Below are 27,710 nucleotides of genomic sequence, written 5' to 3' on the forward strand. Positions count from 1 at the left end.
CACACACAGAATGGGAGAGGGCAGACACAGACACACACACAGAATGGGAGAGGGCAGACACAGACACAAACACAGAATGGGAGAGGGCAGACACAGACACACACACAGAATGGGAGGGGGGCACACACACACACACACACACACACACACACACACACACACACACACACACACACACACACACACACAGTGACACACACACACACACACACAGTGACACACACACACACACACACACACACACACACACACACACACACACACACACACACACACACACACACACACACACACACACACACACACACACACACACACACACACACACACAGTGACACACACACACACAGTGACACACACACACACTGACACACACACAGTGACACACACACACACACACACACACACACACACACACACACACACACACACACACACACACACACACACACACACTGACACACACACACACACACACACACACACACACACATACACACACACTTACTTCAACTCACTACATCCGTCCCCGATACTAAGCCCCACCCCCGGCATATCCTGACCTCCAACCAATCCCCTGCTTCTGCTCTAAAGCCCCGCCCCCCGGCATCCTGCTATTGAGGGGGAAAAAAAATACTCACGGCCGCCGCATCCTCCTCACGCTGCCCTCGCGCACCGCCGCCGACTCACGCACGGGACCGGTCACCAGGGGCAAAACCCGGGACATTTCCGGGACAGGCTGTCAACCGGGACAGCTCAGAAAAAAACGGGACTGTCCCGGTAAAACCGGGACGAATGGTCACCCTAAACACAGTACCCATCCAGGCTGCAACTGCAGGCGAGGCCCTGCGCAGGAGTTTAACCCCAACATTGCCTGTTCCTATCAGGACTTATAGTGTTGAGGCCAGTGGAAGGCTATAGCCATGGGCACTAGGCTACATATGTATCGGGTGGGGTTAACAAATGGTGGATTTTAGAATATTAATGGGTCTGCGAGATACTCACTCACTGACAGCAGAATAGAAATATTTTGTTAACTATTTCACTGACTGGATGACTATGGCCACAGATCACCATGATCTTCGTCGCTTTAGGGCCTTGTGATCACTAGTGCTGTGATACTGCACTTGTATTGGGCTCTGACCCACCCTAGCGATCACATTAGCCTTAAACAAGAGCATGTGACCTCTTGTGGCATTCACTTAACATTACAACGTAATATATAAAAGAAGGCTTTTTCAACTTGCCGTCTTTATAGTACACTTCTTGCTCTTCTAAATGTTTTCTAATTTAGTCAATTGACAAATCAGTTGAAGAGCACTGATATAAAATGTTATCCAGTTTGTACATGTGCACCCCAAGACAAATGTATTGCAGCTGACTCGAGTGATAAGGAGTATATTAGTAGAGTGTATAGTTGCTGCATCCTTGTGGCAACACTTTGACTTCACAACACACTCACTTTGAGACCCTTTCTGATTTTTAAACAGCTACAGAGTTTGTATGTTGCTTTTCCTCCCCCCTTTTTTTTCTTTCTTACTTTTGATGATCAAAGTACTTCCACTGCACTATGTTTTATCACATCAATAACATTCCGACTGAACTTTTGACTTTGGAGACTTGGCAACTCTCGCTGCAGGCTCAAACATCCTCATTATTCATAAGCTGAACGCTGCATACAATGTTTGTTTTTATTTTTCTTGTACTATTTAGGCTTCTTAATAATTTATCTGTTCCACTCAGTGCCGACACTTGCTTATGTTTTTGCATAATATAAGCTTCATTTGCCTATAAATGTTTAGTGCTTTTCTAGTTAATATAAGCACAGACTTTGCATGGTTTCTGGGCCTTCGTGATTTACCATTGTATTATTAGATATTGTACTGCTTAATTCATTGGTAAATAACACATGCATATTTGTTCTTTGTTTGCAGCTCCAGTCCCAATGCTGCTATTATTTGCTGGTAAAGGGATGTAACTTGATTCCTTTTAAAGGATTTATGGTCCCAATTCAATATGTTGTGAAATCATCTTCTGCTTGCCTGGGCTGGGAAGATTTCAGTCCTATTTAAATAAATGTTGTTTATATCTTCCAAACCAAGGGGGCAACAGCTTCAAAGCATGTTGCACAGGGGCCTATCTATCAATGCATCTTTGGCATTAAAGTAGCACTATGGAAGACTTTTTGACCATCATTCACTAGGATGTAAATCCAGGTTTCTCGTACCCAGGAAAATGCCAGCTATATTCATTAAAAAGATTGACAGAAGAGGATATTTCTTCAATGCTTTAGTTGATAAGATTATGTTGTTGTACTGAAAAACGATGACATTTGATGACAATTAAACCATTTGCTGGCACAGTGGCTAGCTATGCATTGCCCTGCATTTCTTGTCTGGGGCAAGCTGAGCAATTGCTTAGATCTCTAAGCTGCTGCTAGATCAGCGGAGGGGCTGCTATCAGTAGAGCTGTCACATTTGTTTTAATAATACAAGATGCCGAAATCCACTATGAAAGTGTGATCGTAATGAGTGATGAATGATTTGGAAATGCTTGGAGCTGAATGGTGTCTCCCACTTGACCGCTAAATTCTTTGATTTTTATCATCTCCACACTTGGCAGGTGGGGAAAGACATACTGTACACTGAACTAGCAAGTAGCGGTGGGAGAAAAAAGTAACGCCTATAGGGGTGGGTGTCACAGTATTATGGGAGGAACAGGCAGGGTCCTAACTATATTTTAATAATTTTGTAAGGCGACACCTATTGGAAAAGGTACCTATTACACTAATTTTAAGTTCAGACATTTCACGTCAAAGCACTAAACTTTGGAACAATTATGGGTCCCGGCAGACCTTTCTTGGACAATGGGATAAGTCAATGAAATAAGGTACAATTCCATATACTGTATGAGGTTGGGATACAATCCCAAATATGAGATCTGCTGGGCTGAATTAAATCCCTAGCAGCACGCTTCCAGTGGGCACCGCTATTAGGTTATGATTAATGTATTTGCCAATCCACCTGTAACTGCTTGTGGAGCAGCTTGAGGGAGGTTAGTCCCTCCTTTTCAAGGTATATAATCTCCCAGTAAGGTCTCTGTAAATTCACTTTTCACTTTACTTGCATACATGTAAGTACAGTATCTTCACTGGTATATAGTACCAGATTTTTTTTTTTTTTTTTTAACTTTCTGTTTATTGGTTTTTGCATATATATCATACAATCAAAATTTCATTGCCATAACAGTTTTTAACTGCTTAAGTTACACAAGCTTATGCTTAGTTTATTAACCCCTTCAGGGTATATTTCACAGAACATTTGTATGCATTTAGCTACATAGACTTACCTTGAGATTGGTTAGCAGGCTTGTCATTATTTGATGAAAGGATGTAACCAAAAGTCTCCTTTGTCTTACAGACTTAGGTTTCACTATGTATATTTATGTAACGGCTGGACCCCCCTTGTCTGACCCACCCAATCTCACATTGGCCCGTGTGGTCTAACCGGTCCCCATTACAAGGTCGTGTGTGGTGGTGCACCTGCAAGTAACAGGACTCCTGAGTCCCCCGCTTGGTGTTATAAGAGGATAGCAGCAGGACAGGTATCTGAGGTAGTGGTTACGAGTCCAACTTACTTCACGTGCAGCGCCTCCACCTCATCAGGATCTATGCTTCCGCAGGGAGATGGTCCTGGTGAGGAACTCCTTCTCGGTGGTGACTGCCACTGTTGAGTAATCTCACACAAACACAGTGGGGGTTTCTTTGAACAAGGCATCTTTATTATAGATTTGGATGTAGCAGACTGCCCTATGCAGCTGCCGGCTCTAGCCGCACATCTTTCCGTGCTGTCCCTTTGCCAGGTACGCCCTCCCGTATTGAAGTGGGATTCCCTTTCTCCTAGGGAGATCACCACTGCGCCAGGTCCCTGGACACAGTGTGGCTTAGACAGACTTGATTGGCCACTCTGCTACTGCTAGTTACAGCACTAGGGTCACAAAAGTATTCCTCCAATCCCTTATGCAGGAAGATACATTCAACCAGATGCTTCTCTGCCAACCTTTCAACAACACTAACTGACAGTGTTCTGCCCTTTATACCTCAGGGGGCAGGCGCATCTCTGAGGTCACTATCCAGGGACTCAGAGCATACAGCCACTCCCTTCCTTACACAGGGCACCACACCAGGGTGTGAGGGAAAACCTCCATAACTACTGTTGGCAGGCCTGTACTTACCAGGACTTACTGCCAACAGGGAAGAGGTATGCAGTCATTATTATGCATGGCTACATACTCCCCCTGGTTAATACCCACCGTCCCGGCTGGGACCTAAATTTGGTGTACCTTGCGCCAGGAAACACTGCAAAAGAACACACAAATAACATGGCAAACATCATCACATTGACATAATAATGCAAGCCCATCTCACTCCTGACCAGCAGGGAGTGCTAAAGGAAACAGCAGACCACTCTATTGGTTAATCAATAATAATGTCGAGGATCTGGCTTCTTCACCTCCCGCCCCGCAGCATCATGCACAGTCACGCTGTATTCCCGTGGTACCCCTCGCTCATTGCAATACACCACTTTGTGCATGTACACACTGCGTCCTATCTTCCAGACCCGCATAAGTTGAGCTACCCTCTGCTCGGCCTGCATCCCTTTAATGGCTCCTCCTTTCTCTATGATATAGTGTTGGATATCATTTTTAAGCCATCTCTCCCTATTCTCCTCTATCTCTCTCATTAGAGGTTCCGGGACATATGGGTAATCAAGCCCATGCGACCTTCTGTATTTTGCCGCAATAGCCCGCTCAGCTCGGCAAACCCTGGTCAAGCTACTTTTGCCAGCCGCCCCGGGCAGCACCCATGACAGGGGCTCATCGGTCTCTACCGGGTCATCCAACCCTGCGGACCCCTTAGGGATAATAAGGCCTGCCTGGATACGATCCCACCTTACCCTTAGGGCCCTAAGGTATGCCTCGTCGTCAAAGTCACCGGCAGCCCACCAGTGATCAACCACCCCCTCCCTCTCTAAGATAAATCGGGTGCGGTCGAACCAGGATACATACCCCTCGTACAACGGGGCCCACCACCTAGTCTCCTTACGTTCTTCGGAGCTAGAGTCTATAGACTCTTCTATGGACTCCTCATCAGGCCAACCAGAAGATACCCCGGACGTACCCTCAGATCGCTCGACAACTCCTTTATACTGGGAGGTGTTTCTCACTGTAATGCTTAGCACACTAGGGCAATCGCTGGATACCGACACTTGTCGGGACATCCTCCCTCCTCCCTCCGACCCATCATCCGAAGTTCCCAAGTCCAGGCTTCCAGTCCGATCATCGGAAGGACCCCGTGACTCCCCAGACAACCCTAAGCTGGAACTGGACCCAAATAAAATAGTGACGGGGACAGGGGCCTTAGCTAGGGCCTTGGGGCTAACCTTTGGAGTGGACGGGGTTTGGGGACGGGACCGAACAGTAGGCATTGACAGGGTTACGACCTGCTCTCCAGCGATACCTGCCTTAACGTCGCCACAAAGTCCGGTTTTGTCTCCAGCAGCTGGGCTTCTTGTTCGGCAACTCGAACGCCCGCTCCCCCTGGTAGTAGGAGATCGTCTTCCGCTGCTCGACCGCAGAGGCGCCACCATCTCCCATTCGATGCCGCTCTGGTCATCTGGAACCACCTCCGCACACGCACGTGCTGCGACGCCATCTTGGGTTGGATCCCCAATCGGGATCTCTTCCTCCACGAGGACATCCGGCAACGCCTGTCTGCTGCACGATCCAGTCTGGCTCTGGACTCGCTCTTTCTGCTCCTCCACCCCTTGGGTCTGCGACAGGCACGGTGTCATCGTAGTACCTCGCAGGGTCGGGGTGGATCGACCTCCGTCCGATCCACTAGTCACCACGGCAGTGGGACTCCGGCGATCGGGTGGTCGCGGTACTGGAGACACTCTACTCCGCGTCTCCACACCAATGGCATCCCTCCATGGCGTACCAATTGTATGACAGTCTTTTCTTATGACTGTCTTACTCGCCAGCCTAGCACACTCCTCATCCGAGGATTCTAGCTTGCAATTCGGCCGAGGCATCACAGTAGGAGACCGGCGATGGGCTCCTCGGTGATCACCTCTCCGATGGCTGGGTTTCTCCGTCGGAAGCACCAGACCTAACTCCGACTCCGCGGGACTTGCACTCTTGTTCCAGAGGGCTCCCGGCTGCTCCTCTATCGGCATCGGGACATTTCCGGTCCCTCCCACAGCTTGCACCGGTACAAACGTGGTCATGGGCCACATGTACTGCAGTCCACAGTGGGGGCATCGGGCCTCGCTGCCCACGGCTCCGCCCGGCAGTCTGCACTGCAGGCAAAGACACGCCACAGTCTCCACACCCTCCACACGGATTACCAGGAAGCCTCCTGGAGCCGAATAGGGGTGAGTGGAGATCACCGGACTCTGGTCCACTTTTTCAGCAGCTTCAGCCATCTTTACCAGCGGAGGCACTCGTCTCAGAGGTCTATACTGGTCAATGGCTCTTCGCAACTGAAAGGCATGGGCTGATGTAGCAACCCTTCCTCCCATTTTCTCTGTCGACATCCGGTGGAACCGCAAACCACTCCCCCTGGTTGAAACTAGGGGGATGTCTCGTAGACTTGTAGGCTGACCCAGCACAGGTGCGGAGTGAGTCATAGTCCATGAGGGCGCGGCTCCAGCTTTCGCGCCAAACTCCCCATCGGGGTGGAGTTTTCTCGTTGGCGCCAATCCTGACCAACAATTAGCAAACTGCAAAGTTGCAAGACTTTCTGCAGCATGCCCACGCGGTGTCCCGGGAACGCGGGAACCGCCATCTTGGTAAGTATTGTCCTTTTTCCCATTGAAGGCAGCGTCTGGCTGTTTGTTAATTGGGGTATAACAAAGTCCATTTCGTTCCTCCCATCGGATCACACTGTCATGCTCATTATTCTCAGGGGTGTCATCCCGAGAACAAAAACATGATAAACACGGCGCAGCCACGGCTTTCACGCCATTCCAGAGCAAACACACAAGAATCTCTCCTGTAGCTTGTTCTTCGTCCACGCACAGTTCATATGCATGTTCTTCCTCTGACCGCAATCCTGGACCTTCTGCTCTATGCAGATCCTCCATTCTTGTGGTTCTCTCTCCCCGCCATCCTGGACCTTCTACTCTGTGCAGATCCTCCATTCTGACGGGTCTCTCTTGATCGTTGAACACTGATTTCCTGTACATGGAGCTCCACTCTGCGGGGCAGCTACCACATCCGTACAATAAACATGCCTTGTGCACCACCTTGTGTACCTAACGTAGATCTGACTCGTGTTTGCACTACCTCAGGCTAGGCTCACTCTTTCTGTGTCTACTGTAACACGTTCCTCCAGTCTGTGCTCCTTGGTAAGTGGTCTGGAATGGAGACTAGAATACTCTGGCTCTTCCATGCAGTACTTTGGGCGTCGACCTACTTTTGGCTAGCCTAGTGCGGACCCTTCCAGAATTCCTGCCCTAAGTTACCAGTTTACCCCTTCAGGCGTCCCCCGCTAGCGCTACCTCAAGGCGACTAGAACAGCAATAGCCCCCGGCTCCAGACTCACTAACCCCTAACGGATCCCAAGGCGTCTTTGCGGCATGCAGCTCCAGCATCTCCCTGACTACCCCTGGCTCCGCCCCACGCAGCACAAAGTGGCAGCAGACACTTTCCCTGTTTCCTAATGTGTGCCTAGCAAAAGCCTGTCCTGTTAACAGGTATCTCAGCAGCGCCTCCAATTGTAACGGCTGGACCCCCCTTGTCTGACCCACCCAATCTCACATTGGCCCGTGTGGTCTAACCGGTCCCCATTACAAGGTCGTGTGTGGTGGTGCACCTGCAAGTAACAGGACTCCTGAGTCTCCCGCTTGGTGTTATAAGAGGATAGCAACAGGACAGGTATCTGAGGTAGTGGTTACGAGTCCAACTTACTTCACGTGCAGCGCCTCCACCTCATCAGGATCTATGCTTCCGCAGGGAGATGGTCCTGGTGAGGAACTCCTTCTCGGTGGTGACTGCCACTGTTGAGTAATCTCACACTCACACAGTGGGGGTTTCTTTGAACAAGGCATCTTTATTATAGATTTGGATGTAGCAGACTGCCCTATGCAGCTGCCGGCTCTAGCCGCACATCTTTCCGTGCTGTCCCTTTGCCAGGTACGCCCTCCCGTATTGAAGTGGGATTCCCTTTCTCCTAGGGAGATCACCACTGCGCCAGGTCCCTGGACACAGTGTGGCTTAGACAGACTTGATTGGTCACTCTGCTACCGCTAGTTACAGCACTAGGGTCACAAAAGTATTCCTCCAATCCCTTATGCAGGAAGATACATTCAACCAGATGCTTCTCTGCCAACCTTTCAACAACACTAACTGACAGTGTTGTGCCCTTTATACCTCAGGGGGCAGGCGCATCTCTGAGGTCACTATCCAGGGACTCAGAGCATACAGCCACTCCCTTCCTTACACAGGGCACCACACCAGGGTGTGAGAGAAAACCTCCATAACTACTGTTGGCAGGCCTGTACTTACCAGGACTTACTGCCAACAGGGAAGAGGTATGCAGTCATTATTATGCATGGCTACATTTAGTTCCCCATTTATTGTTAGCCCAATGGGAGAAGCACAGGGATTCACTTTCTGTTTTTTCACAATCCCATATATACAGAAAGTCTGGCAAGCCTGGCTGTCAGTATATCCCTTCCTTCGCCTGCTTGTACCAGACAGTCTATTGCTTTGGGTGGTGAACTTGCTCTGCCCTCTTCATGATTAGACTTGAATAACATAGATTAAATCCAGCTTAGATCCAGCAGGGGCAACCAGAGAGGAGAGAGCATGGTGGGCTCTTGCCTGCAAATAAAATAAAAACAGCTTCATTACCTTAGAGGCTTACCCCCAATAAAATCAGGTACTCAGGCTTAACCCCTTCCTTGCCTGAGAGGCAAGCCACTAAGGTAATAAAGCTGCTGTTATGCTATTTTAATAACACAGTATTGAAGCAGTGGTGTCCGAAGCTGAACTGCATTAATTTCAGCTCCGGGGACCCCCAGCTTCCTGAGTTACAGGCCCCAGTATGGGGTGCTGGCAGTGTCAGATTTCCCATTAGGCCCATTACGCCATGACCTAAGGCGGCAACATTTTGGGGTGGCAAAAATGTACGCCCCCATTTGCATTAGCCGAGCTCTCAGGCTTATCGGACCTAATGGGAAGGGACTTATTTACCTGTGCAGGCCACCTCCGTTCTGCTGCCCTGCTTTTCCTTCAAAATTTAGCATCAAATGACATTGTGGACGTCACAAACGACGTCTTGTTGGGATGACAACCGTGATGTTGTGACGTGAAACGATGTCGTGATGCCATGTTACCATGGTAACGTAACGCCGTTGGTGACCTCCATGACATAATTTTATGCTGGATTCTGAAGGTGAAGCAGAGCGGCAGGCACAGGCAAGTACCTAAGCGTGGCGGATTTGTAAATCCACCGCTGGGTGCGTTACATCTCTCTGCATTGTTTAAATGTCCCAGCCAAGTGATGCTGGACATTTAAACATGGCGGAGATACCGTCACCCCATAACGGGTGTTGGTTCTTTCCAGGCGACATGCCATATTAGGTTAATCTCTGTGTGGAGGCGTGGGCATTTCAGTATCAGATGACATCAGTTTGGCTGTATGACCTTATCTGGTAATAGAATTAGTGATAACAAGAACTGACTAAGGGATATTATCTGGATAAATATCTAGCAGGGGGTAGCTAGAGAGAAAATAGGAGTGAGCACAGCAGGATTACACCAGGTGGAGGACAAAGGGATTACACCAGAAAGATGTGAGAGGGCTAACACCAAGATGACGGAGAGAAGCTTCAACATCATGATACTAAGATCAAATACAAGGATTCCACTCAGAAACAGAAAACTATGCAACCATTTTTTAGAATATTATGACTTATTCGGACACGTTTTCTACTTGTTTTGTATGTGAGTATTTATCTTCAAAATAAACATTTCTTTGTGTGTGATGGGACCAGAATGCTGAGTACCGTGGTGCTGGGATAATCGAAGAAAGAGAAATAAGGACATTTTACAAGCACCATCCAGTGGCAAGTGTGAGCCCTATCATGATATAATAAATCCCACCCTCAGCCGGATTAAGTATATATTTGGCCCTAAAATACAGTCCAAAGTGCTTTGCGTCAGAGTTTAATGCATTTAAAAAAAAAAAATCTGTCGGGAATGGGGACATTTAGAGACAATAATCATAGTGAAGATACAGAAGAACAAAGGGGGATAGGTACATTTCAGGAAAAACTTCATGTAAACACTTAATTGGAAGGTTGGTACTTTCCCTTGTCACAATCACACTCTTTCTGAACACAAGTTCAGCTACAGTTTGATATGTTTTTCTTGGGTACATGGTTTGGTGAGCTAACTTTATTTAAACTGTGGCTTTACGTACCACTACTATTTTTTAAGCTACTTCAACCTCTGCTGCGTAGCAATGCTTGTGAGTATGTGCAGAGTGAATCACAACATATCTCTGTATGTCAGCGTCTTTGGACTGAGTGATGTATAGTACACGCATACCCCGGTTTAAGGACACTCACTTTAAGTACACTCGCGAGTAAGTACATATCGGCCAATAGGCAAACTGCATCTCACGCATGTGCCTGTCGTCACGTCCTGAACAGCAATACCGGCTCCCTACCTGTACCGAAGCTGTGCGCAAGCGGGGAGACTATAGAGCCTGTTACACATGCGTTATTTACATCAGTTATGCACGTATATGATGATTGCAGTACAGTACATGCATCGATAAGTGGGAAAAAGGTAGTGCTTCACTTTAAGTACATTTTCGCTTTACATACATGATCCGGTCCCATTGCGTACGCTAATGCGGGGTATGCCTGTATGTCTGTGGTTCCTGTACAATACGCTTGTATGTGCAGAGCACTGTGTGTTTGTATGAGCAAAGCACCACATTGCTGGACCCTCCAGCTCAGGAGCCACTTAACACTGTAATGCCCACACACCATGTTTTGCTCACTGCCTGGTGATTGTTCCACTGAAAGTTGACTAATTTGGTGACATTATTAGCCCTTTGAGGCTTTGCAACTAATCTGGGGGAAAAAAACATTTCAAATTTAGCAGATGCATTTTTGACAGTTTCTCACATCTCCACTGGCGCAGTGATTCTCAACCACAGTGTCGTCTCCTGACACCCTGATGTGTCACACAAATGTACGGTATGGTTTAAGATGAAATTTATCATGATGCACAAAAATTCCCCTCTAAACCTTAAACAATAGAAAATATTAATATTGCGAATTGACATATTGCAGTTAATCATATAATAAAAAAAATAACAAAAAATATGGCATAAAGATGGCGTAAATGCAACACGGGTGTTACTAGTGTAACGGGTTTCCCCCCCCCCCCCAATCGCAGATTATACTGTGTGGGTGCAGAAAACATATATAGTTACTCAGTGTGGTGCATAACCTGTTAGCTCAAAGGAGGGCTGAGCTTCCGCCACGGGGAACCTGGGGCAATTATACTATGGATATTACTTACAATGATGCAGCGCCTCCACCTGCGATGGCTCCCACCAGAGGGGGAGTGGTTCCTCGCAGGACAATCAATAAACACATACAATAATGTATAAGAACGGATACTTCTTTACTGATCACTAAAACATAGAAGTCAAACATGTAGTACAGGTGTCCCTCTCTAAAGGTAACCCAACTCAACGTTTCCTCAAGGTTAGCTATAACGGACACCACGGCGGGTGTCCACACTTTATGCGTCTCGGCGGACGCTACCGTCCCAACACAATAATCCCACCCTCAAGTCCAATGAGTCCCACCCAACGTCTTGTACTCCCAATTCGTAGACCAGCGTATATGTATTTGTGTGTGACTGCGCAGCCACTATGTCAATGATAGGCCTGGTTGGTGCACGTGTGTTGTGGTGTTACCTGCCCGGGCTCCAGCCGCGGGTGCTGCTATACCGCAATGGGATCGCTGGATGTCCTCCAATGGTGAGGTGAATTCCAGCGTGGATAATATCACCGCTTCTTCCGTCGTCTGTACTTAATGGCAACCCGGTTGATGTCCACCGGCTGTAGTCACTCCGCACGGAGCCTCCGCACTTATAGTCTAGAGATCCCTGTAGGACCAAGCATAGGCCCAAACCTCTCGGCGGAAAGCGCAGCGTCCGCTGGATTCCTTACTGGCTTATAGATAAGGGGCAGGTCCCTAACCTAGGGCCGGTCCCTATCACACTCAGCTAGCGTGGCTCAGGGCTGTCTGTGGCCTAGGGGAGTACTGGCCTAGTGCTCGGAGTCACGGACTCCAGCACCCTACCTCTTACCCCTTGCCGCTCCAGTCCCCGACTAACTACGTAGTTCCTGCGCGCGAAATATATCTCCGGTTGCCAACAGAGATCCTCCTTCCCTATTGGCTAGTCCTTCGCGGGCTTTCTGGACCTTAACTGTGCAGACGCGAGCTCCCTGTAGTCCTGGAGTGCTCCTGCTTCTCGCGCATGCGCAACGCCCCTAACAATGGCGGCGCCCTGCTCCGCGAACCGGCGGAACCACCACAACGCGATACCGGCCGCAACCCTTAGTGCTACTTGGCTTGCGTATTACAGGAGAGAAGGTAATACCGCAGGGGACCTGGCTACATCCTCCCCCCGGTAAAATCCCCAACGTCCTCGCTTGGGACACCAATATCATAACTATATACAGCATTTATATAATGAAAAATGCATTGGAGACATAACTTAGCACATGCATGACTCTATACAATGTTACACAACTCTGTGAGCATCACAATCACAGATTGGATCTTGCTCCGAGAACACTGCTGAGTCTCATAATGGGGTGCCCCCATCTGATCATAGGCTACCCGCGTTGGAGGGTACCTGTTTCTTTGGCTCCGTCTAAGCTGTTCTTCAGCAACTCCCTCGGGGGAGTAATAAGCACAGTCCTGGGGCTCAGCCTCTTCCCTTGAGGGGAGAAATGTCTCTGAATAGTCTCTGTTAGGAACAAAGCTCGGGCTCTGTGGATCCAAAGGCTGGACTGTTGGTGCCACCTCAGTAGGCGTTGGCCTACAGGGCCCTTTACCCATAGCTCCTCCGGGAGATGCCCCTTCTGTGGAGTGGTCCCTTTGAGAGGGTCCCTCCAATGGGTCTTCCATAGTGTCAGAGGGGGTCTCATTATGGACAGTCTCTTGACCCTGCTCTGGTAAATCGGGCTCAACGTTGAGCGGTGTGGCCAATATCTCAATCTCTTCATCTTCCACTTGAGGAATGGGAAGAAGATGATTGCGGTGCCATACTTTTACCCGGCCGTTAATGTCTTTGATACGATAGACCGGGAGGCCAGGCATTTGGGATTCTATCTCATACACTCCATCTCTCCAACAGTCGGCCAGCTTATGTTTTCCTGGGATGCCTAAGTTCCGAAGCAACACAGCATCTCCTGGCCGAAGTTCCCGATATCGGACTTTATGGTCGTATCGCCTCTTATTATCAGCATTGAGCTTAGCGGTGGATTTCTCTGCCTGCCGATATGCCTGTTGCAAGCTGTCTTTGAGTCGTTGCACATATTTAAAATGGGTAGCATTATGTATCCCATCCGTGGAGATTCTAAGACGCACATCCACTGGTAAGCGGGCTTCTCTCCCAAACATCAGGAAGTACGGGGAGAACCCGGTTGACTCGTGTCGGGTACAATTATACGCATGCACCAAGGTTTCTACATGTCGACTCCATTCCGATTTCTGGGCGCTCTGTAGGGTTCCGAGCATGTCTAACAATGTCTGATTAAATCGCTCTGGTAGGGCATCTCCTTCAGGGTGATATGGGGTCGTTCGAGATTTGGCAATGTTCAACATTCGTAGCAGTTCCCTGATCAAGGTACTCTCGAAGTCCCGCCCTTGGTCAGAGTGGAGGCGGTTAGGAAGGCCTTAATGTACAAAGTATTTCTCCCATAATATTTTTGCCACGGTGATGGCTTTCTGGTCTTTAGTAGGGAAAGCTTGAGCATAACGCGTGTAGTGGTTGGTGATAACCATCACATTGCATATCCCCCAGCTATCCGGTTCAATACACAGGAAGTCCATACACACAAGGTCCATGGGGCCCGAACTCTGCAGATGACCCATGGGGGCCGCTCGGGTGGGCAGGGTTTTTCGCTGTACACACCGGGTGCATCGGCGACAATGACGCTCAACAGCCTCTCGCATTTTAGGCCAAAAGAATCGATCTCGGACCAGCCCAAAGGTCTTGTCGGTACCAAGGTGTCCATGATCATCATGTAGAGCCTTCAGCACCAGAAATTGTAGGTTCTTAGGGAGGACTAGTTGTCTTCTGTCCGGGTGGATGTGGTATTGGACCACCCGGTAGAGTAAGCAATTGTCTATTTTGAAATGATCCCACTCCCGCATGAGTAGAGCTACCAAGTTTTTGGGGGCACACTTAAGCAGGGCCGGGTTCTCCTTTATTACGGCTCTCCGGATGATACCAATAATAGGGTCTCGCACTTGGTAATCTACTAGGTCCTTCCACCGTAGTACTTTATCAGGCGTGATATTCATCCCTTTGGGATCACAGTAAGCGTCTGGGACAGCCTGCGACCGACATCCCAATGAATCGACTACTCTTAATTCTGAGAACGCCACTCAGTCGTCGATGATAGCGGCCATGCTGCACATAGCTCGCACGGCAGGCCCAGGCAGTTCTTCCCATTCCTCGTCATCAGGGATAGCACTTAACCTGGGTCTTCGGGAAAGGGCGTCCGCTCCGACATTCAGGGGTCCTGGCTTGTACTTCATGGAGAAGTTATAACTGTTCAAGGCGGCCAACCAGCGGTGTCCGGCAGCGTCCAGTTTGGCTGAGGTATTGACATAAGTAAGGGGGTTGTTATCGGTTCTTACTTCAAAAGCAACCCCGTATAGGTAATCGTGTAGCTTCTCGGTAATAGCCCACTTGAGAGCCAGGAATTCCAACTTGTGGATGGGGTATCTCTGCTCGCTGGGTGTCAAGCTGCGACTGATGTAAGCCACAGGCCGCAGACCTTCAGGATGCTTCTGGTGCAGGACGGCGCCCAGTCCATTTAGACTGGCATCCACATGCAGGACGTATGGCTGCTCGGGGTCCGCATATGCAAGCACGGGCGCCTCGGTCAGGCATCCCTTTAATTTCAGGAAGGCTCGCTCACACTCCGATGTCCATTGGTCACCGAACGGTTGGCTAGCCGAGACAGCCTTCTTCCCGGTTTCTGAGGGATATATTTTTAATAGGTTGTTCAGGGGCTTAGCCTTGCTCGAGTATCCTTCCACAAAGCGGCGGTAATACCCACAGAAGAATAGGAAAGACCGCAACTCGGTGATGTTCTCGGGGCGCGGCCAGTTTACTATGGCTTCTACCTTGGCAGGATAAGTGGTGATCCCCTTGGCGGACACTATGACGTAGGTCACCGATGTGTGGCAAAAACGGCATTTGTCTAGGGATAATTTCAACCCTTTGTTCCCCAGACGGTCGATTACCTTGAAGACGATAATGTCATCCAGGTATACCAGACATTCCCGTGGAACCATGTCCCCGATAGTCTTTTCCATCAACCTCTGGAACGTGGCCGGCGCCCCACATATACCTTGAGGCATACGGGTGAATTGATAGAATCCTAAAGGACAGACGAAAGCAGTTTTTTCTTGATCCTCCGCGCTCATAGGCACCTGATAGTACCCGGATCGGAGATCGAGCACACTGAACCACTGACTTCCATTTAACGCGTTCAGTAGTTCTTCGATGCGCGGGAGAGTGTACTGATCTGGTATCGTGCGGTTGTTCAATGTCCGATAATCAATACACAGTCGTACGGCTCCATTTTTTTTACACACCACCACGATGGGGGACGCATATGGGCCCCGAGACTCTATCAAGATCCCGGACTCTTCCATATCATGGAGAACATTCCTCACATCATCTATATCTCGTGGGGCGAGGCGGCGCGATCGTTCTCGGAACGGGGTGGTATCACTCAATCGGATGGTATGTTGGGCACTGCGGATACACCCCACATCCATCTCACTCGTGGAGAACACATGTCGTCGTTGGGTCAGCTGCGCGACCAGTCGTTCTTTCCACTGGGTAGATAGTGTCGACTCATCGAAATTGAAATTCATTTCAACGAGCCGCTCGCCCGCGGCCGCCGCCTTCACCTCTGGTGTGTCTATGACAGGGCTGACCGGATATATGCTCCCCAACTTCTGTCCGGCATCCAACTCCATCGGAAAGGGGGAGATATTCTGTACATACACGTGGGTTTGGCGGGGGATTTTAGTGGTCCATTCCCTCACCTCCGGTAGTATCTTATACCCTCTATGGACTTCTTCTTCCGGGGTATTTTCCAGAGAGAAAAGCTGATCCTCCCCATCCCGGTCCGGGTAGCAACACCAGACGGGCAGTCTCCGCACTCCCCCCGGTAATATGATCGTCAGCCCAGCCTGGCGATTGTATAAATCCCCATGTCGTTCCAGGGCATAAATCCGTTGGCACTCGTCTCGTAGAACTGGGTCTAGAAGAGCGGTGGCTAGGGGTAATTCGTTAGCCTCTTTTAGGTACTGCCGGAACACTGCTTGTACTATATCCGCGTTAGTGCCTAGAATGATCGGGTACTTGCATTGGCCTTGGGGTTCTGGGCATACCAAGGCCGCTAACTGCATGGGGTGTCGTTTCCCGGTGTTCAGCTGGAGTATTTCCATCTGTACCTGTACAATTCCAGTGATAGGGTAGTCTTCATTGCTTATCCCTTGTACGGTCACGTGCTCAGCCGGTCGCAGGGTACAGTGCCGGAGGTGCTGTTCGTAGAACGGATGATATATGATGGTCACTTGCGACCCTGTATCCAGTAGGGCCGATGCGTAGATCCCTTCTACTAAGACGGGTACAATTGCTGCAGGGCCTACTTGGCTGTACGGCCCTCATTTGGAGGGGTCCGTCTGGGCCTCGGTATCGGCCGGGGCTGGGGGGTTCCCTTGAGGGGTTTCCCCATCAGGTTCGGCGGCTCGCGCTTTGCATACCATCGTCCGAGCTGGGTTTGGTCGAGTGGAAGTTTTGTCTTCGGGGAGCTCCTCCCGTTCTGGGCAGGCCCGAGTGAGATGGCCCTTCTTACCGCAGGTGTGTAAGGAATCCGCTCCGCGGTTTACTGGTTGCCTTACCTTGCAGACCGGTGCAGTTCTGGAACAGCTCTCCTGATGTTTGCTGCAGCCTGGATTCACTCACCAAAGCTATACACACTCCCTCTGGTATCTACTGCAGCTGTGCAGCCTATCACTGCAACCTAGACTTGCATTCACTCATTGGAGCAGTACCTTCACACCCCCGCTGGGGATTGGCCCGCTGGCCTTTAAGTACTGCTTTCCCACAATGCTCCTTGCCGAGCATAGTCCTTACTGGATGTCACTATCGTTCTGCCACAAGCCCTCGCTTGTTCTCCTATGCTGATACCAGGTTCCGCCCTGCGTCCTTCAGCTTCCTTCAAGCCGCTTGTTCTCCTATGCTGATACCAGGTTCCGCCCTGCGTCCTTCAGCTCCCTTCAAGCCCTCTTGTTCTCCTATGCTGATACGGAGGTTCCGCCCTGCGTCCTTCAGCTTCCTTCAAGCTCCCGCTTGTTCTCCTGTGCTGAAGCGGATGTTTCGTCCCTGCGTCCTTCAGCCTCCTGGATTCCTGCACTGAAGCGGATGTTTCGTCCCTGCTTCCTTCAGCCTCCTGGATTCCTGCACTGAAGCGGATGTTTCGTCCCTGCTTCCTTCAGTCTCCTGGATTCCTGCTCTGAAGCGGAGGTTTCCCTGTGTATCTCCAGCTTCCTGGTTCCTGGGGCCTACTCTTTCCCTAATCTAGAGAGGCCGTGTCCTGGTTCCTGCGCTGTAACAGAGGATTCCCCAGTCCGCTCAGGACTCTTGCGCTGTGCACTGGTTTACCCGTGCAGCTAGGCGGTGTGCTACGCTGGTCTGCTTACCATCTCCTGTGACCAGCACCATGGGCCATGGTCATCGCACGCGCAGAGGCCAACCCCGCGCTCCTAAGCTGAAGCGGGGCTCTCCTGACTACATGTTGCCGAACTATTGCTTGAACAATGTTTATCCTGATATCTCCAGCCCTGACCCTGGCTTGTACAACGACGACGCTGTCTTCTCCTATCCTGATCCTGCGATGTACGACAACGAACTGCGCAATCCGGATCAGCCTGCGCGGTCTCAGGTCGGTGCTTTTACAACCCCACCTCAGCCTCGCGGTCCGACCCAGGTTTGTGGCGAGCACAATCGTGACAGTATGCTCGGCCTCACAAACTCGGACCCCGCTGAGGTGCGGGTTGGTAAGTTTTTTCCTAAAAACCTGTCCCGGTCTGTAGACCAGTCCCAGTTTGAGAATGATTATTTGTGCGATATAATACCCCTGATGGAAGATCCGTTTATGTCGGAGGGCTTAACTCCCTTGCAAAAGAAATGCCGTAATGATCTGGTTTGTAAGGCTTACTGCCTCAGAGACTTAGAACAGTATCTGGCCAGTGTTCTGGCCAGTGAAAACAGTGTTTTCTCCCCTGATTCCCCTTTAACTGGGGATAAGGTGAGTCCTGTGGAACTGGTCAACGCCTGTAGTACACTCAATGCCCTGGCTTTATCATTGGACATTCCTTTAGTACTCCCGGACCCTTCCGTCATGGTGGCTCTCGCTCACGACACGCTGCATGTACTTTCCGTGGTATTGGATGATTGCTTGTTAAAACAGGATCGCCCCCTGGCCGCTAACGCCATCCACTGGCGGTTTTTCTCTGCTGCCAGTCCTGTCGCTAAACCGGGGGACGTATCTCCCTCTCCGGGAGATGACCAAACAAACCCATTAGCAATATCTCCTAACGTAGTAACTGCCACAGTCCCTAGCTCTGATTGTATGCCCGGGTTCCCTGACACCAATGATATGTCTACGTTAACCCCTGCCGATCAGTCCTGTGAGGTACCCCTGGAGGATACATATGTTTCTCTACCCAACACTAAGGTTCTAGTATCAGAGAATAAGTTCCTTAGTTCTCCTATTTCTAGCTCAGAAGCCCTTTCTCTAGGTCTTGAGGGTTTTCCAGCTTTAACCCCTGCCGATCAGTCCTGTGAGGTTCCCCTGGAGAATACATATGTTTCACTAACTAACACTAAGGTTCTAGTATCAGAGAATAAGTCCCTAAGTCCCCCTATTTCTAGCTCTGAATCCCTCTCTTTAGGTCTTGAGGGTTTTCCAGCTTTAACCTCTGCTAGGCAGTCCTGTGCGCTTTCCCCTTCAGAGAAAGAATCCCTAAGTTCTGTTCCCAGGGTCATTTCTGTATTAACCCCTGTGGGGCAGCTCTCTGAGTTTCCTTTGGTAAATCCCTGTTCTCTGTCAGCCATGGTCACGCCCCTAGCTCCAGAGGAGAGATTCCTGGTATCTCCTAATACAGAGAGAAGATTACCTATGTTTTACTCTCAGGCATTGTCTGCATTAACCCCTGTAAATTCTTGCTGCCTCCAAGTTCATGCCTTCGTTTTAGCCTCAGAGAATGAGTCCACAAGTCAGATAGCAGAGGTTGCATTGAGGGATTCCCATAACCGTACGGAGTCCTTAGATATTCTTTGCTATAAATCCCCTGCTTCAGCTCAAGTTTCCGCAGTTTCGCCTCCGGAGACTTCGGCTAAAGTTCTGGTTCCTGATAAATGTAGTCAGGAGTCAGGTTTTTCCCTAAGCTTGGTCGCAGAGTTCCTTCTCCCGGGTATTTCACTGAACCAGCCTGTCGCCCACATAGCGGTGATCCCTGCTTCAGCGCATAGTTCCCACATTATGGAGTCTGCAGTAATTTCTGGTTTTCCAGACATTCCTTACCAAATACCTACTTCAGAGACCAGTACAGTTATGATTAATCCCCGTGTACTGTCTAAGTTCTCCTCCTCTTTAAGCTTAGGGTTAAAAGCATACAGTAGTCTGTATGTCCCTCCTGGGGTTCATATTGTGTTCCCAGGAATGTTTGCTGACGCACGGTTTTCTCCCAAAAGTGACGCTTTTTCATATAGATTAGTAAAAAGCCTGCACACTGTTTCCCTTTTCGCTGAATTGTGTCTTACTAGTTTTGAGACTCTGAGAGGTAATGATTCTCCTTCTGATTCTGAAGCTCTTCCTACAATGAGTATCCTGACTGGGGGTCCCCCTGATTTCTCTGTCCAGGCTAATTCTCCAGGGATCAGCATATCTGTGGTCACTCCCTTAGTACTGTCTGAGGTCACCATGCATATATTACAAGTCTTGGGGTTTAAATCTGAGCTATTTAGCTGTCCTGCCTTTGCTGAAACCCAGTTCCTCAGTACTGTGTCTAAATATGCCCCAGCAAACATGGGGTTACTCTGGGAAGAAATTAAAGCTCCTGTCTTAAAGGGTATTTTTTCTCACATGTCCAGCAAATCTAGAACCTCAGTAATTGTTTCTAAGTCACTTATCAATACATCTGATTTTTTCTCTAATCAAACCCAGACACCCTCACTATCGGTTAGGAGTCCTGTGATCAGAGATTTTGCACTAGAAAACACACCTATTCATGTTTTTGTCAGGTTAGGTACCCCTGTGGTTAGGGCCATTGCAGTTTCGGAAAAGACTCCTTGTACTCCTCAGGTCCCTGTCACTGAGGTACAGACTTCAGCTTCTGATGTTAGCTTCCCTCCCACCACTACCTTGGCTCTGCCTTTTTCTCAAGCTACTGATATGAAAATTCCAAGGTCTATTCCTGATTCACTGACAATACTATCTTCCAATGAAGATTTCCCAGTATTGGAGAGCTCTACTGTTGTTTGCTTCTCTGCTCCTGCTAAACCATGGTTTTGTCCCTCGGAATTTTTGGTTGCCCCTGTTATTTCCTCTCAGTTGGAAATACTCTGTTCGTATCCCAAGATTTCGGTCCCTATGCCTGGTTTACTGCTTGCCTTGTCACCTTCCATACCAATACCGGGAGATGCTTCCAACCAGCCTATACCCTTACTAACCATTACCTGGGAGCCTTCTAGAGGAAAAATTCCTCGCAAATTCCAACATGCAGTGGTCAGCCAAGACTTTTTCTGTTACAAAGTTCCTCCTGGTGTATTCGATCAACTATCAGGGCCGCTGATCCTAGATTCCGGTTCCTTTATTAAAGACTGGGCTTTCAGTGGGGGTTCTTCTGCTGTTTCTGCTCTGGAACTCTCTGGTTCTTCACAGCCCTGGATTTCCAAGACATTTTGCGAGGCGAGCCATGTACCAAAGATGTTTCTTCCATCAATCTCATATCCTAGAACTGTACTCACCAAAGAACTGCTCGTTTACGGATGCCCTTTCCACCTAAAGAATTTTAGGAACAACTCAATGTCCCCAAGACCCATGGATGGTCCTGTCTGGTCGCAGTTCTCACCGGGGGGTGGGGGTACACTAAGGACTAACCACAAGTCTCTGGACCACGACTCTAACCCCAATCCTAGATGGTTCAGCAACAATTCCCGGTCCTCCAACTCTATGAGTGCTCATGTTCGCCCGGAGGTCTCGCGTGAAGGGGGGGGGGTACTGTAAGGAATCCGCTCCGCGGTTTACTGGTTGCCTTACCTTGCAGACCAGTGCAGTTCTGGAACAGCTCTCCTGATGTTTTCTGCAGCCTGGATTCACTCACCAAAGCTATACACACTCCCTCTGGTATCTACTGCAGCTGTGCAGCCTATCACTGCAACCTAGACTTGCATTCACTCATTGGAGCAGTACCTTCACACCCCCGCTGGAGATTGGCCCGCTGGCCTTTAAGTACTGCTTTCCCACAATGCTCCTTGCCGAGCATAGTCCTTACTGGATGTCACTATCGTTCTGCCACAAGCCTTCGCTTGTTCTCCTATGCTGATACCAGGTTCCGCCCTGCGTCCTTCAGCTTCCTTCAAGCCGCTTGTTCTCCTATGCTGATACCAGGTTTCGCCCTGCGTCCTTCAGCTCCCTTCAAGCCCGCTTGTTCTCCTATGCTGATACGGAGGTTCCGCCCTGCGTCCTTCAGCTTCCTTGAAGCTCCCGCTTGTTCTCCTGTGCTGAAGCGGATGTTTCGTCCCTGCGTCCTTCAGCCTCCTGGATTCCTGCACTGAAGCGGATGTTTCGTCCCTGCTTCCTTCAGCCTCCTGGATTCCTGCACTGAAGCGGATGTTTCGTCCCTGCTTCCTTCAGTCTCCTGGATTCCTGCTCTGAAGCGGAGGTTTCCCTGTGTATCTCCAGCTTCCTGGTTCCTGGGGCCTACTCTTTCCCTAATCTAGAGAGGCCGTGTCCTGGTTCCTGCGCTGTAACAGAGGATTCCCCAGTCCGCTCAGGACTCTTGCGCTGTGCACTGGTTTACCCGTGCAGCTAGGCGGTGTGCTACGCTGGTCTGCTTACCATCTCCTGTGACCAGCACCATGGGCCATGGTCGTCGCACGCGCAGAGGCCAACCCCGCGCTCCTAAGCTGAAGCGGGGCTCTCCTGACTACATGTTGCCGAACTATTGCTTGAACAATGTTTATCCTGATATCTCCAGCCCTGACCCTGGCTTGTACAATGACGACGCTGTCTTCTCCTATCCTGATACTGCGTTGTACGACAACGAACTGCGCAATCCGGATCAGCCTGCGCAGTCTCAGGTCGGTGCTTTTACAACCCCACCTCAGCCTCGCGGTCCGACCCAGGTTTGTGGCGAGCACAATCGTGACAAGGTGTAGCAAAGGCGGTCCCTTGATTCCGGATGGCCACGGTACGGGGGTGGGGAATTTCGACTCGGCCTAGCTTTGGGGACCGCACCCTTAGGGGCGACTTCCTCTTCTGGAGTCGCGGGATTCTTGGCTTTAGCCCCAGTGGCTTTAGGCGGGTCACTGGGGGTGGACTCCTTACTCTTGGCGGGAAGATGCAACCGGCCATATGCCTCATGCTTGTTGATCTCATCTACTAGATCTTCTAGGGGGTTCGTTCCACATCAGGGAGCATTTGACCAGGAGGGCGATAGGGTTGTCGGGCAGGGCTCCTTTCTGGAATTGATTCCAACAATACTCGTCCACCTGAGTAGACTTGATCTGGTCTCGTTTCCGCATATCCCATAGGACTTGCCTAATTCGATGGAGATAGACAGACAGCTCCTCCCCCGGCTTCTGGCGGAGATTTAGGTACCTCAGCATCAGTTGGCCTTCATCCTCGGTCCGCCCGTAGGCATGCTCGAGTGTCCCCATCATTTTCTGAGCAGTGATGTCTGCATGTTGATCTTTAGCCAGCTGTAGAGTGATGGAAGCGCGGGTCCATAGACACTGCATTATGCGTTGGCGTTTGACTAGCTCAGGACATGTCCACTCCTCCACAACCTGTGAGGTATACTCTATCCAGGCGTCGAATGCCTCTTCGCCCGTTGGAGTCGGTTTAGTGCCTGAAAAGGTCTTCAATTTACGATATTGTTGTTGCATTGAGGCGTCAGCCCTGGCTCCTCCCAACTCGGTAAGACTTTGAGCTAACATTTGAATCTCATTTCTTCCGCTAGTCGGGACCGGGGCAATACTGAGCGGCGGGCTGTGGTCGGCAACTGTGCCTACTATAGACTCGCAATAACTCTCAGGGGTAGAAGACGAGGCGCACATATCCGCCTCCTCTAAGTTCGGGTGAGAGCTGTCAGGTTCTGACTTAATAGGCCGCGCGGGGTACACCACCGCACAGCTCGACTCGGCCGGATCGTCAAACCATACGATGGTCCTTGTTCTTCATTTACATCGTGCCCAATGTCCACTAACACTGAATAGTGCCCTTTGGTCTCTGTGCATTGATCCACCAAGGCTAGGGCGTTTTTACCCTGGAGATGAAAATGTTGGCGCAGAGCCACTCGGATGGCCATAGACGGGATGTCTATAGGGACGCCACACACCGCCAGAGTGTGTGCCGGTGGCACTTCCAGCCTCGTAGCCCACTCATATACTTCTGAGCGCGACAGGCACGGGAATACGGGAGACATTCTAGAACGTTTGTTGAATAGGACACCCCAGGTCTAAGAATCTCAGCAGAGCCTCCAAATGTAACGGGTTTCCCCCCCCCAATCACAGATTATACTGTGTGGGTGCAGAAAACATATATAGTTACTCAGTGTGGTGCATAACCTGTTAGCTCACAGGAGGGCTGAGCTTCCGCCATGGGGAACCTGGGGCAATTATACTATGGATATTACTTACAATGATGCAGCGCCTCCACCTGCGATGGCTCCCACCAGAGGGGGAGTGGTTCCTCGCAGGACAATCAATAAACACATACAATAATGTATAAGAACGGATACTTCTACACTGATCACTAAAACATAGAAGTCAAACATGTAGTACAGGTGTCCCTCTCTAAAGGTAACCCAACTCAACGTTTCCTCAAGGTTAGCTATAACGGACACCACGGCGGGTGTCCACACTTTATGCGTCTCGGCGGACGCTACCGTCCCAACACAATAATCCCACCCTCAAGTCCAATGAGTCCCACCCAACGTCTTGTACTCCCAATTCGTAGACCAGCGTATATGTATTTGTGTGTGACTGCGCAGCCACTATGTCAATGATAGGCCTGGTTGGTGCACGTGTGTTGTGGTGTTACCTGCCCGGGCTCCAGCCGCGGGTGCTGCTATACCGCAATGGGATCGCTGGATGTCCTCCAATGGTGAGGTGAATTCCAGCGTGGATAATATCACCGCTTCTTCCGTCGTCTGTACTTAATGGCAACCCGGTTGATGTCCACCGACTGTAGTTACTCCGCACGGAGCCTCCGCACTTATAGTCTAGAGATCCCTGTAGGACCAAGCATAGGCCCAAACCTCTCGGCGGAAAGCGCAGCGTCCGCTGGATTCCTTACTGGCTTATAGATAAGAGGCAGGTCCCTAACCTAGGGCCGGTCCCTATCACACTCAGCTAGCGTGGCTCAGGGCTGTCTGGGGCCTAGGGGAGTACTGGCCTAGTGCTCGGAGTCATGGACTCCAGCACCCTACCTCTTACCCCTTGCCGCTCCAGTCCCCGACTAACTACGTAGTTCCTGCACACGAAATATATCTCCGGTTGCCATCAGAGATCCTCCTTCCCTATTGGCTAGTCCTTCGCGGGCTTTCTGGACCTTAACTGCGCAGACGCGAGCTCCCTGTAGTCCTGGAGTGCTCCTGCTTCTCGCGCATGCGCAACGCCCCTAACAATGGTGGCGCCCTGCTCCGCGAAGCGGTGGAACCACCACAACGCGATACCGGCCGCAACCCTTAGTGCTACTCGGCTCGCATATTACAGGAGAGAAGGTAATACCGCAGGGGACCTGGCTACATCAGTATAGAAAATATCAGCCAGGGGTGATGTTAAAAAGCTGCAAAACTACTGACCTAGTGCTAAACTGCGATGAGACAAATAGTCTGACATCTCTGTCAATCTAGGGCTGCAAATCCATCCACACTGTATAAACAGACACTCAGTCACCATCCCGTACCAACCAACACCCCCCTATACCAACCAAGCCAAGTGACATCGGCTGGCATAAGCCACTACTCATTCACTATGTGACAAGGCAATGCTCCTGCTCTTCAATTGGCTGGAGCTCAGAGCTCTCTGCTCTGCTATTGGTGGGGGTGTGACTGAGTGGGATTAGGAGTCATATTATCGGATTTTCCTTGAATGTCACGATTTCCTATAAATTGGAAATTTGATCCCAGCGGGGGTTCAACTGTTCCGAAAAACTAGTAACGTCCTGGAAAGTGGAAACACTGCCCCCCATCTCCATTATTTTATCAAGTACAGTAAGGACAATCATAACAAATCTCAGAGGAAACAAGATTATTACTGAAATAAAACATAATTGTGCTTGATTTAGAAAGTGTGTACTTTATTGGCATGTAATGTTTCATATTACAGCAATCAATAATGATTTAGTTTTTCAGGAAGAAAAAATTGAATTTCCATTTAAATGTAGAATTGTATAAATGTTCAGAATACTCAGACATGTAAGACCCTTAGGGGCAGATTCATCATGTGCCAGTGTGAGTTCAAGTTGATGGGAGTTAACGCCCGGATCGGGTGTGCTAACTCGTACCGGCTCGTGATTAATCTGCCTCATAATAGTTAAAAAAAAATGTAAACCTAGCCAGGATGATGTGATTACTTTATGTTTTACGCTCAGACAAAGATTATAAGATAATATAATTGCACAATTGGAATTGTGTAGGGAAAGCTATTATACCTCGTGATATTATAGAAACTATAACGTTTCATGCAGGGCTGAAAAAACAAGCTCGAACCAGGGGGGAGAGCTGGGACATCCGTCCGGGTGGCAGTGGAGCCTCCTCTCCCCACTGCTGGTCCAGGCCACCCATCCCCCACGCTGGTCCAGGCCACCTCTTCCCAAGCTGATCCAGGCCTCCTCTGCCCCTGATGTGCGCCATTGTTGGGCCCGGATGGAACTCGGGCCCAACTTCCGCAATCATGCGGCACCCAAGGCTCTCCCCAAGGTAAAGTTTTGTGGGAGAGGGCGGTATTGTGTGGGGGGTATTATGTGTGGGTGGGGGTATTTTGGGGCAGATGTGTGTGAGAGAGATACCAGCAACGTTTACGTATTTTTAATAAGGAAAACCCAAGAGAAAACTGTACATGTGGGTTATATTGACTGTTTATAAATACAATTCTGGTGCTGCCTGAGTCTTGCAGTCGGACTTAGGAATCGTTCTCCATGCTATTCTGAGTTTGATGGCCCTGCTTTAATGGATGTCCACTTTTTGTGTGTAATGAATATTTATATAAGTTCTTCATCAACCCATTAAATCTAATGTTGCTTCATTTAGTGCTTAATCATAAAAAAAGGAAAGTATACACAACTTCATTATCTTTCTTTTCTAATCTTTCCTGCTTTGTCTGTTATTGTCATCTTATTTTCTCTTTATTTTGATCACTGCTCCCCTCTCTCCCGTATCTCTGCAATCTGCCTTCTTCCTGTCTTAGACCCAGATTCACTAAAGGGTGCTAAGCTTTTAGCACGTCGTCATGTTCATTAAAATGAATGGGAGTTAAGGTGTTCTAAAGTTAGCACTACTTAGTAAATCTGGGCCTTGGTAACTCTTTCAACAAGACCACAACGTGCCCTGGAAAGACTCTTTGATTGTTGCTTTTCAATAACTGACATAAATTTACAAAGCAACTATAGACATTGTCATTGTACACAAGTGCATTGTTATATGCATGTGTAACGGCTGGACCCCCCTTGTCTGACCCACCCAATCTCACATTGGCCCGTGTGGTCTAACCTGGTCCCCATTACAAGGTCGTGTGTGGTGGTGCACCTGCTAGTAACAGGACTCCTGAGTCTCCCGCTTGGTGTTATAGAGGATATCATCAGGACAGGTATCTGAGGTAGTGGGTACGAGTCCAACTTACTTCACGTGCAGCGCCTCCACCTCATCAGGATCTATGCTTCCGCAGGGAGATGGTCCTGGTGAGGAACTCCTTCTCGGTGGTGACTGCCACTGTTGAGTAATCTCACACTCACACAGTGGGGTTTCTTTGAACAAGGCATCTTTATTATAGATTTGGATGTAGCCGACTGCCCCATGCAGCTGCCGGCTCTAGCCGCACATCTTTCCGTGCTGTCCCTTTGCCAG

The sequence above is a fragment of the Ascaphus truei genome, chromosome 3, assembly GCF_040206685.1.
Source record: "Ascaphus truei isolate aAscTru1 chromosome 3, aAscTru1.hap1, whole genome shotgun sequence".
Taxonomy (NCBI): domain Eukaryota; kingdom Metazoa; phylum Chordata; class Amphibia; order Anura; family Ascaphidae; genus Ascaphus; species Ascaphus truei.